The 10,061-nt window shown below is 49.1% G+C and overlaps 1 long non-coding RNA gene across 1 annotated transcript; it reads left to right on the plus strand.

The window, feature by feature from the left end:
- Positions 1 to 3,459: 3,459 nt before the first annotated feature.
- On the plus strand, positions 3,460 to 4,872 carry LOC141407810 (uncharacterized). Its single transcript, XR_012418495.1, has 2 exons — positions 3,460 to 3,601; positions 4,034 to 4,872. It is a non-coding gene; the product is annotated as an uncharacterized lncRNA (long non-coding RNA).
- The last annotated feature ends 5,189 nt before the right edge of the window (positions 4,873 to 10,061 follow it).

The following is a 10,061-nucleotide window of genomic DNA, read 5'->3' on the forward strand; positions in this document are numbered from 1 at the left end:
CCTTGCTGTGATGCTTCGAGTGTCATAGTCGATATGGGAAACTGGGTGGGATGTGGATGTCCCAGGAAGGGACAGGAGCCTCCCCTCAGCCTCTGTCAAACAGTTCTCAGCCAGGCGTGGTGGCTCACGCCTGTAATCCCAGCACTTTGGGAGGCCGGGGCGGGCAGATCCCCTGAGGTCAGGAGTTGGAGACCAGCTTGGCCAATGTGGTAATTTTTGACGCATTAAGGATTAAGGAAAATGACTCACACTAGTTTGCCTTGCTTTTTAATTGATAATTGGTGTACCCCAGTAGTCTGAACTGGTTAAGCAACCATTCTTACCGAAAGACTAATCTTTAAAAGTCTCTTCCTCTTGACACGTCTTTGGCTGCTGTAATCAAATGCAATGTAATCAGCACTGGTTAATGGCTTTCCTTGCTTGGCTAACAATTGCTCCTCAAAAACTTTGATTTCTTGTTATTTTCATTTATAATTATGTTTTAAGCCTTCTAAATTTTCTAGCTTTCCTGCGAGTTGGGAATAACTGTGATGGGTGCTCAGTTTGGGATGTTGACGTACACTCTATGCCCAGCTACTATGCCATTGTGTGAACACTGATTTCTCACTTTCTCATGAACACTGATTTCACCTAGTTTGGTAAATTCTATTAATTTTAAGGAAGGGGGTGGAATGCAACTGCTGTTAGGAGGCTTTTCTAAGGATCGAGGAAATGTTGCCATGATTATTACCATTACAGAAGGAACATAAAAATGCGTGCTGCCTTCAGTCATGATGAATATGTAAGTCCGCATCTGTGACTGCAGAAAACGGCAGCCCCAAATCCTAAAATCGTGTGGATGCACCAAGCCCATCTGCAGGGCACTGTGGAGCAGCCTGCATTAGCCGAAGTTAGCCCACAAGCCCTGAGGGATGGTGTCTGAGTTATGATAAGGCTCTGACTTGGGATTAAACAGGCCTCCAAATAGTGTGATATTCTAAACAAAAACATGATACTGCCCAGGGGGAGCCCAGTGGGCACCTGTAGGCAGTGTAGGTGAGAAAAGGTTCCAAAGAAGATTCCTGCAGCTCAGCTAGGAGGATTCTGTAAGGCAGTAGACACATCAATGTTCACATAGGAGTGTTGAGCTATATTCATTCCTTTTAAGCAGCCAGGCTTGTGTGTGTTTTTAGGGGCACTCACATGGCGCCCTTTCCACCCTCACTGCTGGTTGTGCCTGTTTGATGTTGCGGACTTCTGTGTTAAGTGTGTCCACTCTCCAAATGTATCTCTGTCTCTAGAATATTTTAGAGTAAACCATTTATTGTTTAAACGCTTGTTTTTAGTGAGGAAGAAATCTTTAAAATGGGCCATACAGACCCTGCTATAAATGTTGAACAATGGCACGTGTAATGTTTAACACGTAGTGTTTAAAGTAGAAGACAGTTTAATTTAGAAATCCTGTTGGAATGCCAACTTAAATTACGACCATCTGTACACATATGGAAAAGAATGAGAGTGAAGGTACAGAATTGGAATTTTGTCTATTTTGTAGAGATTCTGTAATGTATCAGGTACAAGTCTCACTTCATGATTTAAAGGCATGAAGCTGAAATTAGAAAACTTGACAAAAACATGCCTTTGAATAGTGAGCCTTTATCCTCCTTGAAATAGTGACTCATTCACTAAAACGTCCACCTGCAACTTTGTCAAATACATTTGTTGCATTAGTCCTCAAGTGAGCTCAGTTTTCCAGACAGGCAGATTATTACTGTTTAAAGTTTGTCCTGATGATGTTGGTGAACAGGGAAAATCCTTTGACGTGGATCCTCTGTGTGTGTTACACATCAGACGCGGCCTGCCCAACCCTCTGCCTGTAACTGGGAACCTTGACTGTCAGGATCATTGTAGAGAACCTTGAGGAAAGCAAAACAAGCCTCTGGAGTAGCAAAAGATGTAGCTGATTTCATGCAATAAAACTTACACATTTTTCTTTAAAATGCTTCCTTCGGAATGTCAGCTTGCTGACTATCTTAGAATCGCTGTAGTCCGCTGACAGCAGTCGTGGGAACAGGTGCATGGCCTGGCTGATGCAGGAGGGTCTCAGAGTGGAGCCACACTCCTGACACTGAAGGAGGGGCTGGAGCCATCACGCTCGTGACTCGTGCAGATGGCCTTGGCTGACCTCCAGAAGAGAAAACGTCAGTATCCAAGGAGGAAAAAGTCTATTAATTTCATGAGTGTTTGCCTTCGCAATGGCTAATACCCTGAGTTTGTGGCACCTGCTGTCTCTGGAATGAGGAGTCTTCCCTTCCTGGCAGACAAGCTCTAGATGGGAACAGGAGCTGTGATTGCTGGATTGAAGAGATTTCCTTCTTGGGGAGGTGGCCTTCGAGCCTGACATGAAGGAAGCTGTGACTGGCGGGAAAGGGCCTTGGGGACAGTGTATTTACCAGGAGGGTCGGTGACTGAGAACCATCCTGTTCCGAGTGTTGCCATTCTGGTTCTAGAGTAAACTTGGGGAGAGACAACAGCCAAAAGCCCCGAGGAATATTCTGTGATGTTGATCACGTCTGGTAGATTTGTTGCTGAGACTCTGAAATGAGAAGCCCGGGAGGTGCAGGTCTATCAGGCCGTGGGACGTGAGACAGCTGCTGCTTCAGGGGTTGGAGTCCCCGTGCCAGAGGCTCAGTCCTGCAGAGACTTCTGCACACTGGGCAACTGATGCCTCCGGTTGATTGTGAGTCCCCCAGATGAATACCCATGAAAGGTACCGTGTCAGCAAAGAGTCAAACTCTGTGAAGCATTTGGAGATTTATTCTGAGCCAAATGAGTTACCATGGCCCTTGATACTGCCCTCAGGAGATCCTAAGAACGTATTCCCGAGGTGGTCAGAGCCCAGCCTGGTTTTATAGCTTTTAGGGAGGCATAAGACAATCAATCAAATAAATGTAAGATGTACATGGGTTTGGTCTGGAAAGGTGGGACAACTGGAAGCAGGGGTGTCCAGGTCATAGGTAGATTCGAAAATTTCCTGATTGACAGTTGGTTAAGAGAGTTGTCAGATAAGGGGTTGTGGAGACCAAGGCTTTGTCATGTGGAGGAAATCCTCCAGGTAGCTTCGGAGAGAATAGATTGTAAATGTTTCCCATCAGACTAAACGTCTAAGTTCTGTCTAATTCCAGAAGGGAGGTGGGGTGATGAGGCAAGTCCGACCCCCCAGCGATCATGGCCTGGACTAGTTTTTCAGATTACCTTTGGAATGCCCTTGTCAAAAGCAGGGGCTGTTCAGATGGCCAAAGGGGCTTCGAATTCTAATGTTTTTAAAACCAGAAAGTGATTGTGTCTTTTTCTGTGGATGACAGCCAGTGTAGTAATTAATATTTTATTAGCAGATTAATTTGGAAGTCAATGTGTTTTCAAGTATGTTAATTATTAAGTCATCAACAAACAGAGAAGGGCTTACTTTGAAACCAGCCTGAGACTCAAGAGGCTCATCAAAGAAAACGTTGGACTTGGGAGAACTGATTCACGTGTTTACTGTGCCAAGTTTCAGGCATTATGAGAAGTCTGTGCTGATACATTGTGACTTGAGAACTTAAATCTTGATGGACTCTTAAGAGTGAGGCTTTTTTTTTCTTTTCTTTGTAAATGGTCAGTGTTTCTGTCTCCTGTGTTTTGTCTTCCAGCCGCTGAGCACTTTAGCTTTGTGTTCACGTGGCCTTGTTCTCCGAACCACCTGCTTTGTGGCTCCTCTGTCCTGCCCACCTTGATCGCGTCTTCCCTGCCCCGTGGGTTTTATCCCGAGGACTGTTCTCCGCTGTGGGGAGGGGAGGATCAGTGGACACTGGCTTTACCGCCTCATTTTCTGTGTAGCTCCCAGTTTCTCAAAATCTTAATTGTCTTGGATTCCCTGTGAAACTGGGAGTCAGGCCTTGGGCGCAGTGCTGGGTGGCCTTGGGCGCAGTACTGGGGCAGGAGGGAGAGATGAGAACAGGAAGGATGGGTTTGTCAGGGGAAGGAACCCCTTGCCAAATTCCTGTGTCTGTTTTAGGTTAAAGATGAATGGCCGGATGGTGGATGTCTCACCTGCTGTGGCTGGACCTCGCTGTGCTGAACCCTGAGCAGGGGCCCCAGCAGCTGCCTCCTGCCAGGCCGGGGCCACAGGGCTGGGCTTCTGCCTCTGGGAGGGCTCGTGCCAAGGTGCAAGGGTCTGCACCGCTCGTGTGTGACCTGAGGGGCATGTGGGAAGCTTTTCTGTGCTCCTCACCTGGGAGAAGTTGAGCTCATCTGGGCTAGAGCCTCTGGGGAGGTAGGAAGGCAGAGGCCTGGAATTCCTGCTTTCCCCAGACAGCAAGAAAGCTCAGCGTTGCACCTGCTCTGAGATGCCCTCAGCAGCCATATATAGTTGATTTTAACATGACGGAAGGTGCCAATTAACCCGGCTCTGTGGAGAGCTTTGAGGAGTCCAGGCCCTGGGCCCCGGGCTTTTTAATATGTTCCTTCCTGAACAAAAAACAACAAAAGATCCCTGTGGCTGATGTCGACTGCGTGGGGTAGGACATGCCGAGCTTGGGTGGGGCTTGCCCCTGAGTTTCCTTGGTGCTCCTCCCAGCCCCCACGGACACCAGCCTCTCCAGGCCGAGGCTTGTCCTGTTTAGACCCTCGTTGGTGGGGTCTGTGGTCCTGGATCGAGGGCCCAAGCACTTCTTTCATATTATTATAAATGATTCACCAGAGATGCACGGCTGTGCCCAAACATCTCACGAGCATGAGATACAGCCAGTGTCGCCGCCGCAAGCTCATAATTCTAGTGGAAAGAGGAAATTTTACTTTTAATGTGCTCGTGTGACTCAGATGCAAATATTCAATTCCCATTAAACTTTCAAGACCTTGAGATCCTCTGAGATTCCTTGGAAAGCCGTTCCTTGGCCCCACGACTAACTCTCCTGTGGAAGGAGGCTGGGGTGGTCCGCGGGGTCTGGGATCCTGCTGCGTTCTCTAGGATCCCTTAGGTTTCATCATTAGTCCCAGCTCTTCAGCAGGTGGAGCTGATTGACTCTGACATTTCCATTATATTGTTCTTGTGTTGCCTCAGTTAACTTAGAATAACCAGTATTTACCAGAAATAATTGATGGCGAGATGGGAATTATTGGTGATTCCCTGACATAGGCAGCCTGTATAGATAAGCGTGTTACACGGTGTCTAATTTCTGAGATGTTGGTCCACACCTTCTCAGGAACACACTTTCAGGGGTAGATTCCTGTGCAGGAGAAGCTGCTTTTCCCCGAGACGCGGTGGCGGCTCCTGCACTGGCATGGCAGGGTGGCTGTGTGACTGGGCAGGGCTGGACATGCTCCCGCGCTGGGCGCCCACCTCCGCCCTACATCTGTGTCGAGGGTGCCTGCCTTTGTTCCCCCAGGTCGAACTCATAGAATTGTATACCTTCCTGACACATTCCTGCATAGAGATGATTAGATCTGGGGGCTGAATCTCAATCTGACATGCATGTAGGTAAATTATTGACGTGAATGACTTGGGTCCTCCACCTTCAGGGTCAGGAGGCACGAGGTGGGTTTGGAGACAGCTGCCTGGCCTCAGGAAGTTTCTCTCAGAGCCTGTTTCTTTCTCTAGCAAAGTAAATGATGCCTACCTCACCGGGCTTAACACACGCTCAGTACTCAGATGCTGTCTGATCTTTGTTATAGTTAGTATTTGGGGAACAGCGTGGCTGGTAAGAAAATGTGTTATCTTTACAATTTATACAATGTCATACAAGGCAAGCGTGAAACCGGGACACTACCTTAATCTGAAGATGCTGGTGCTTAGTCTTCTCCTCAAGCATTTTGTTGTCATTCTGGCGTGTGTCAGCCAAGTCATATGACGGTACCGCGTGCGTGATGCCAGCTCAGTTACCTTGGAATGGGGAACCTGAGGCTGCCAGGGAGCATCCCTCCTGCCTCCAGTCCTCGGGGGTTTCTCTCTCTCTCTCTCCTTTCCTCTGTCCCTCCCTATCCCCCAATCCTCCTCACCACTCCTGCTCCCCTCCCTACCCTCCTCACTTACTCTACAACAGAGGTCCAGACTTTGACAAATCCCAGCTGGGCCTATTTATCGCTTGGCTGGGAAAGCAGAGGGAAAGGGGCCCAGTTACTACAAAAATAGAGAATTGAAATAGAATGTGAGCTACTTTTGCGTCTTGTTTTTTATTTTAATCTGAATATAAAAGGCAAGTGTCAAACAAAATCGGTGCTAACTGCGCCACTCAGCTCCGAGTCTGCTTTGTCGGGGCTCCGTGGGTTCCCACGCTGTGGCCTTCTCCATGAGCGTCTGGACACGCCGTGGCTGTGAAAGGAGCATTCAGTTATGGTCCTTTGAATGTTCCAGAGTCATGTTTAATAAAAATCTTCACGTTTACCCACAGCCAAGTCTTGATTTAATAACAGGTACTGCAGGTCTCTGGGTGGGGCTGAGCCTCTGTTTTAGAAGCAGCTGCACCATCTGAGGGGCAGGTCCGTATGGGCTGGCAGGCGGCCTGGTCCTTGGAGCACAGGGTGGACCTGACTCAGTCCTGGCAGTGGGGGGCCTCGCAGTTCTAGGATGTAGTGATGCAACCTGTGGCATAAATAAAAAGCCTCATGTGCCCCCATGAGAAGCTGGGCCTTCCCCCTCAGTACTGTGGTGTGCTGTGTTTGTGATCGTGCAGATGTAAAAGGGTGAGGGAGATGTCTAAAAACCAGGCTCCCAAAGACAGCCCTTCATGTCTGGTGCTTTCATGTGTATATGCACACGTGTTTGACGCGTGTACACCTTCACACGTTCACCTCTTTCATGCGTGTACACCTGTTCCTGTGTTCATACACCTGTTTCGCGCATGCGCCTGTTTCTCCTGTGTATGTGCCTGCGCGTTCACCCTGTATTGCGTCATACGTTGTATTTTACATATTGGGTATTTTCAGTTTGTATCGTGAGCTTGTAACGACGTCGTGAAGAAAAGAGGGGGCCCTGGCAGCCTTTGGCTCTGAGAAACGTGATGTCACGGGAACAGATGAGACAGCCCGGGTGAGGCCGGCAGAGGCCATCGTGGCCTTGGGAGTCCGTGCACATCCACTGTCTGTCGCTGTGTGACAAGTGACCCCAAAACCTAGGGGCTTAAGGCAACATACACGTACGACTGTGCAGCTTTTTCAGGTTGGAAATTCAGGGCAGCCCTGCTGAGCGGCTCTGGCCCAGTCCCCCGGGTCACTGTGAAGATGCTGTCCAGGGCTGCAGCCATCTGTAGGCTCAGCTGGGCTGGAAGTTCTGCTCCAGGATGCCGTGCTGACGTGTCTGCGGGCAGAGGCCTGGTCGTCCACACCTGGCCACTCCCCGGGGCTGCCAAGTGCATTCCTGCCCAGGGCCGCTCCTTTCCCCAGAGACGTAGCAGTGCTGGTCTTATGCCCAGCGTCAAGGTGGCCGGGTCAGGAGCAAAGACTTGTTTCCCCTACTCGGCGGCTACTCCTGCAGGGCTGGGAGACAGTGGAGGTCGCGCAGGAAGGTGTTCGCTGAAGACCGTGCTCTGTGACTTGACGGGTGTTCCTCCCAGGAGAGTGAAATGGAGACTGGACGCCGGAAGCAGCATCCTGCGTGACCCCATGTGTAGTGGGGTCACAGCAGAGCTAAGTCCTTCCTTTACAGATACTTTTCAGAGTCTACCCGCCTTTAGATTCTCTGATTAACGTGTCTGAGGAGGGTCCCAGGAGTCTGCCACCTGCCAGGCCAAGGAGGTTCCCTGCATGTGGCTCTCCCCTGACACCTTGAGAAACGTGACTCGAGAGAATCACCGAAGTTTCCTAAATGAGTCACCTGCTTTCTCTTCTCTTTGCTTTCATGCCCCCCCAGGGTAGGTCAGTCCTGTCCGCCACAGCGATACCTGCATGCTGGAGTTCCAAGGAGATTGGGGGTGTGTGTGGTCCCCCAGGGAGATTCGGTGACTGAGGATGCTGTCATAGCAGCCAACACGTCCTTATTGTTTTCACTTTTAATGAAGCTCAGTTACTAGGTTTTCTGAGGCACAATGATGTCCTTGTGAAAAATTGGTGATCAGGGAAGCAAGCAAGTGTGGGAAAATGATCCTGCCCTTAAATCTAAAAAACGATGAAACAGCAAAGAGCCCTGAAGAGCCCATGAACCTCCTCATGGGGCGGTGAGGAGACACCTCAGTAATGGCTTAAAAAAAAAGTGATAATACTGAAGAAAAGGTAAACTAAATTTTGGGTCTCCTATGGATAAAGAGATTGTGGTTTACATTTTGGATGTATGCGTTTATATACTTATTTATTTTTCTTTGTTGGATTTAGAATTAGTTGAAATAATTGTGTTTTTTTAATTTAAAAAATTGGGGTATACGAAGTCTAATCCCTTTGTGACATTTCTGTACTGTGAGACTCCACATACAAAAGTGAAGCCCAGACTGTCTGTCTCTAATGAACCAGAGAGAGGTGGTCATCTCCTGCAGGCCGGTCTGGTCTCCAGGCATCTGGCCATCCTCCCAGTCTTGGGCACACCTGCATCACTGGTGCTTCCTGCCAGACTGTGACTCTGCCCAGGTTTCAGGAGCACCCGGAACTGTTTTCCTAGGGGCTCCTGCTTTGTCCTGGCTCCTGGAAGCACAGGCTTTTGACGAAGGACTCTCCCCACTGCCAGGTAAATTGGTGATTGCCCCATAGTCTGTATTTATCACATGGGGCACAGAGAGTCTGGGCGTGCTGTCCTGGCCCTGGAGCCAGCTCTAGGACTGCCCGGCGGCATTGCCTCCACCCCTCATCTGGGAACAGGGCGGTGGGGAGGAGAAGGGAAGCAGGGTCTTGACCCTTCTGCGTCTCGAGAACACGGGAACACATCGTCTCATTGCCTCACACCATTCACAGCCCAAGCTTGTGTGAAGTATTATTTTATAACCTCCCCTGACAATGATGTATTTTATATAAGCAGCACATAAAGTGGTAATTTAATACCCTATCGAGCAGGATTAAACAATAAGGAGCAGATATCACTGTAGAAAAGTTACTTTATCCGGGAAACATTTATCTACTGCAGGTGGATGTGAATCATGGCTTCCTCCTCGGTGGCTCCTGATGAGCCTGTGAAATTCTGTCCTGTTCACCACTGTTAGTTATAAGCTACACCTTTCCTTCTATGACGTTAGTTACAAGCTCTACCTTTCCTTCTATGATGTTTATTTCTTGCCTGTTCAGCACTGTTAGTTACAAGCTATACCTTTTCTTCTGTGATGTGTATTTCTTGAAGGCATGGACTAAATCCTAATTCCACAGTATTCGATGCACATACTCAAGAGATACTTGTTTGAATGAATGGATTAATAGAAAATAGAAGTGGTGACTTCACTTTATTTCATTATGTCAAACTTTGTCTACACGGAAAATTATATGGTCCTTTGGATAAACAGGGCCTCTGTGCAGGGTTGTTAGAGATTGTGAGAATGCCGCAAATGGCTCTGTGGCTCTAGGCTCACAAAGGGCCTGAGGGACTTGGTGGCGCACCTGTGTTGAAAACTGAGTTCTGCAAATCCATTCGAGTGACCTGCCAGCACACACAATCCTACTTCCCAGTTGATTTCTGCACAGAGGCTTCTCCTGAATGCCCCAGGTGAACGTGGGTTCAGCCAGCACTGCTGGGCTTCCACAGCAAGCCAGGGTGCTGCAGGGACGAGAGAGAAGAGGGGCAGGACCAGGATCTTCCTGGGCCCCAGTCCCCGTGTGGGGACGCTGCCTGGCCTGGCTTTTCTGGGGGAGGTCAGGGAAATGATGGCATGGAGGGACTGTTGGTATGAGTCGCTTGCTCAAACATAGATCCCAGGTCTGTGTGGGAGGCAAATAGAAATTTATGTGGGTATCATCAGTAACATAGCAAACATGGGCTTCTTCACTAGGGTGGCTGACCCTCTTGCTCATCTGCTGAGCAAAGGCCCGGCCCGGCCCGGCCTGGCCTGGCCTTCTACGCCTCCACAGTGAGCTTTTCTCAAGCTCTGTCCACTCCATGGAGATAGCCGGAGCCAGGGCAGATATGGGGTGTTTTCCAC

The sequence above is a fragment of the Macaca fascicularis genome, chromosome 10 (genome assembly GCF_037993035.2).
Source record: "Macaca fascicularis isolate 582-1 chromosome 10, T2T-MFA8v1.1".
Lineage (NCBI taxonomy): Eukaryota > Metazoa > Chordata > Mammalia > Primates > Cercopithecidae > Macaca > Macaca fascicularis.